The following is a 5,484-nucleotide window of genomic DNA, read 5'->3' as shown; positions in this document are numbered from 1 at the left end:
CCAAATTTCTGATTTCCTAATCTGTTTTCTCTCTTTCTTGCTCTCTTTCTATTCCTGTCAACTCTCTCTTTTCTTTCTATCTTCACAGTGTGTGTGTGTTTCTTTTCTAATCCCTCTGCCTCTAATTCTGTATATCCTCCTCAGTCAGATGCCTGCCCCTTTTATATGCCTTCCTTAAACCTTTAACAGCCTGTTTTTTTAGAGTATCCCAGTACCCTCCCATGTGCCTTTAACCTTTTTTCAGTTCCACTTTAGTTAATTAAGTATTAAACCCCATCATTCCCTGGTAGATTTAACTTTTCCATTTTATTTAACTAAAAGCAAGTATGGGCAGTAGGATATGTTGACAGCATATGCTGTCGAACCATTTTAAAATTAAACAAAAACCTTTATGCAGGCCACAGGCTGTGCACCAATGCACATGAGGTGCACCAATGCACATGCTGTGCAAGAGTGCACATGCCCTCCAATTCAGCATTTAAACCAAACATCCCTTTTACATTACTGATCCAAATCAACAGCTATAAGTAAACAAAATTGGTTTTTAATTGGTTCAACAAATGTTCAACAGAAGCTAGTTGATTTACTATGCTCAGACAGTTGAAACTAATTGACGACTCATGTCGACTCGACTATATTAGCATTAACATACACAATCGTAGCCAAAAATCAGACATTCAGAAGTGTGGGACACATGACTCGACTTATACTGATTAAAACAGAATTGTACTTCGAGGAATTAGTTAGTCAGTACAAATTTGGAATACAACCAATACACATGCCTCATCAGAATAGGAGGGGAGGGATTCAGACAAACACAGAGGTTCAAACAAAGTGGACAAACAAAAGTTGATAAAATTAAAACAAATATGAACAGTCTTTTAAAACAAATCACACGGGCTAAAAACAAATAAAGGAAAAGAAAGCAGACTCACCTTAAACTTGAAAAGTTAAAAGTTTGAACCCGGATTTGGACAGACCTTTCTTAAGGCTGAACGGACTTTAATCGAAGTGTTTCTCAGATGAGAAACACTTCGATTAAGGTCCATTAGACCTTAATCTCTTTGGTTTGAACCGTTTTGAACCAGTGACGAGGGACCTTGTGGTTTCAAAACTCAGATCTAATATTCGTGCTTCCCTGGTTAGATTCGGACCAAACCAAGTATGGTTTGGTCACGAGGAGGGTCCGGGGAGTGTCTGGTATGAAGCTGGGGTTGGTTGGTGTAGATCGAGTTTTGACTCGAATCTTCAAATGAAGATTCGAGGACCTGGGGGGTGATTCGAAGTGTGTGGTTGGTAGATTTAGGTTCAGGATGGCATGGGGGTTCTATGGTGTTCAGGTGGAGGTCACCGGCGTTCAGGCCGCCGGGTTTCTGGTGAAGGTGTGCAGGGGCGGCTAGGGTTTGAAGGGGATGGGTTTGGTGAAGACGAAGGCGGGGGTGTTGGCTAGGGGGGCAGGGTAAGGATCTAGGCTTATATAGTTAGTGGGTGGGTTGATCTCAACCGTTAGATCAATCTAGATCTACGGTTTGGATCTGATGGTCTTAAATGAAACGGTGTCGTTTTGAGGGTTGAGGGTTGGGGTCGGTCCGGGTGAGACGGGTCGGGTTTATTGGTGGGTTATGGGGAATTGATCTTGGCCGTTGATCAATTTGAGATCAACGGTCCAGATCAGGCACGACTCAAACGACGTCGTTTGGACACCCTGGGTATCAGGTGGTCTGGACCGGGCAGGCCTGGGTCTTGGGCTGTTCGTTTGGGCCAATTTTGTTAAAATTGGCCCAAGTCCGGAAGGGAAGGGGTCCTCTTTTTATTTATTTATTTATTTCTTTTTCTCTTTTTTTTTCTCATTTATTTTAAAACAAAACTAAGCCAAAAAATCAAATTAAAATTAAATACACACTCAATACAATTATTTGCACACACACTAAAATATTTCAAAACAGGTAAAGTCAAACAAAATAAAATCACGGACGAAGATGCCTATTCATGATTTTCTATTTAACGACCGGATTACGGTTCGAATTATGCAGGACACATATTTTTTAAATTTTGTTTTAATAAAGTAAATAAATAAAAACGGGCCGAAGTCACAAACAAATCAACAAGGTGCCGCACAGAAATCCAAAAATTGTGCAGCAGGGCCAATTATTATTTTTTTATTTCTTTTTGGAGCGATTGTCGTGCGAAACAAAAATCACGTGCTCACAGCTGCCCCTCTTTGTTCGGAAACACGAAGAGTTTTCGTGCAAAGATAAAGTGAGCGTGTATGAGCGATTTTTGCCTATGGACCACTCCGTATGAAGCATGTTTTTGAAAGATCTGACCGAATCTTGCTTCAAAGATTTCCTACATATCCTGGGCTAAACAGGAATCAGGTCAATGTAGTTCGAGAAGTTTTGGTAGCTGGGACTACCATGGGACTGCAATGCTTGCTGCTACTGCTGCTGCTGTTGTCACTGCTACGTCACTGACCGCCTTATTACAACCAAACGAAAATTAGAAACTGAACTAACTACTTATATGTATGTCAACTGCTAGTTACAAGATTCCTATCTATGATTCTTTTACGACTTGATCTTGGGTCTTAGCTGATTCTGCTTGTAGACTCCGATCTGAATCTTGATGCTTGCGAGTTGTGGCGACTTGTGTAACCTCTGGGATACTGAGTGAGACGCGATTGGCAAGGTTCAGGCCCTTAATTAAACGTTGGAGTCAATCCGCTCTCCATTTACTCTGATATCTCGGAATGTCTTCTTTGGTCTTTTTCTTCTTTGATTCTGAGTTGAGACTCATCTCGTAGGTCATTTCGATCCGTGTGGCTCGAGGTTAGACCTGCGGGAAAAAACAAACAAACGAACAAAATTTTCTGCCCCAATTTCACTAGGAAAATTTCGTTAATTATTCACCAGGAAGTTCATAAAATTGATGAAAGAGGATATGCATGCTCAGTTCAGGGTTGGAGCCCTAACACCGGCTAGCTGGGGAGAGGTTCGGTTTGGGGTTTAAAACCCTAATGCCGAACAAAGGAAGAATTCAGTTTAGGGTTTAAAACCCTAATGTCGATTGCATGGAAAAACTCAGTTTAGGGTTTAAAACCCTAATGCTGGCTGGAAGAAAAAGTTCAGTTTAGGGTTTAAAACCCTAATGCTGACTAAAAGGAAAAGTTCAGTTTAGGGTTTAAAACCCTAATGCTGACTAAAAGGAAAATTCAGTTTAGGGTTTAAAACCCTAATGCTGATTGCATGAAAAAGCTCAGTTTAGAGTTTAAAACTCTAATGCTGGCTGAAAGGAAAAAGTTCAGTTTAGGGTTTAAAACCCTAATGCTGACTAAAAGGAAAAAGCTCAGTTTAGAGTTTAAAACTCTAATGCTGGCTGAAAGGAAAATTCAGTTTAGGGTTTAAAACCCTAATGCTGATTGCATGGAAAAGCTCAGTTTAGAGTTTAAAACTCTAATGCTGGCTGAAAGGAAAATTCAGTTTAGGGTTTAAAACCCTAATGCTGATTGCATGGAAAAGCTCAGTTTAGAGTTTAAAACTCTAATGCTGGCTGAAAGGAAAATTCAGTTTAGGGTTTAAAACCCTAATGCTGATTGCATGGAAAAGCTCAGTTTAGAGTTTAAAACTCTAATGCTGGCTGAAAGGAAAATTCAGTTTAGGGTTTAAAACCCTAATGCTGATTGCATGGAAAAGCTCAGTTTAGAGTTTAAAACTCTAATGCTGGCTGAAAGGAAAATTCAGTTTAGGGTTTAAAACCCTAATGCTGATTGCATGGAAAAGCTCAGTTTAGAGTTTAAAACTCTAATGCTGGCTGAAAGGAAAATTCAGTTTAGGGTTTAAAACCCTAATGCTGATTGCATGGAAAAGCTCAGTTTAGAGTTTAAAACTCTAATGCTGGCTGAAAGGAAAATTCAGTTTAGGGTTTAAAACCCTAATGCTGATTGCATGGAAAAGCTCAGTTTAGAGTTTAAAACTCTAATGCTGGCTGAAAGGAAAATTCAGTTTAGGGTTTAAAACCCTAATGCTGATTGCATGGAAAAGCTCAGTTTAGAGTTTAAAACTCTAATGCTGGCTGAAAGGAAAATTCAGTTTAGGGTTTAAAACCCTAATGCTGATTGCATGGAAAAGCTCAGTTTAGAGTTTAAAACTCTAATGCTGGCTGAAAGGAAAATTCAGTTTAGGGTTTAAAACCCTAATGCTGATTGCATGGAAAAGCTCAGTTTAGAGTTTAAAACTCTAATGCTGGCTGAAAGGAAAATTCAGTTTAGGGTTTAAAACCCTAATGCTGATTGCATGGAAAAGCTCAGTTTAGAGTTTAAAACTCTAATGCTGGCTGAAAGGAAAATTCAGTTTAGGGTTTAAAACCCTAATGCTGATTGCATGGAAAAGCTCAGTTTAGAGTTTAAAACTCTAATGCTGGATGAAAGGAAAATTCAGTTTAGGGTTAAAAACCCTAATGCTGATTGCATGGAAAAGATCAGTTTAGAGTTTAAAACTCTAATGCTGGCTGAAAGGAAAATTCAGTTTAGGGTTTAAAACCCTAATGCTGATTGCATGGAAAAGCTCAGTTTAGAGTTTAAAACTCTAATGCTGACTAAAAGGAAAATTCAGTTTAGGGTTTAAAACCCTAATGCTGATTGCATGGAAAAGCTCAGTTTAGAGTTTAAAACTCTAATGCTGGCTGAAAGGAAAATTCAGTTTAGGGTTTAAAACCCTAATGCTGATTGCATGGAAAAGCTCAGTTTAGAGTTTAAAACTCTAATGCTGGCTGAAAGGAAAATTCAGTTTAGGGTTTAAAACCCTAATGCTGATTGCATGGAAAAGCTCAGTTTAGAGTTTAAAACTCTAATGCTGGCTGAAAGGAAAATTCAGTTTAGGGTTTAAAACCCTAATGCTGATTGCATGGAAAAGCTCAGTTTAGAGTTTAAAACTCTAATGCTGGCTGAAAGGAAAATTCAGTTTAGGGTTTAAAACCCTAATGCTGATTGCATGGAAAAGCTCAGTTTAGAGTTTAAAACTCTAATGCTGGCTGAAAGGAAAATTCAGTTTAGGGTTTAAAACCCTAATGCTGATTGCATGGAAAAGCTCAGTTTAGAGTTTAAAACTCTAATGCTGGCTGAAAGGAAAATTCAGTTTAGGGTTTAAAACCCTAATGCTGATTGCATGGAAAAGCTCAGTTTAGAGTTTAAAACTCTAATGCTGGCTGAAAGGAAAATTCAGTTTAGGGTTTAAAACCCTAATGCTGATTGCATGGAAAAGCTCAGTTTAGAGTTTAAAACTCTAATGCTGGCTGAAAGGAAAATTCAGTTTAGGGTTTAAAACCCTAATGCTGATTTCATGGAAAAGCTCAGTTTAGAGTTTAAAAATCTAATGCTGGCTGAAAGGAAAATTCAGTTTAGGGTTTAAAACCCTAATGCTGATTGCATGGAAAAGCTCAGTTTAGAGTTTAAAACTCTAATGCTGGCTGAAAGGAAAATTCAGTTTA

This window comes from Nicotiana sylvestris, chromosome 4 (assembly GCF_000393655.2).
Source record: "Nicotiana sylvestris chromosome 4, ASM39365v2, whole genome shotgun sequence".
Taxonomy (NCBI): domain Eukaryota; kingdom Viridiplantae; phylum Streptophyta; class Magnoliopsida; order Solanales; family Solanaceae; genus Nicotiana; species Nicotiana sylvestris.
This window is presented reverse-complemented; position numbering follows the sequence as displayed.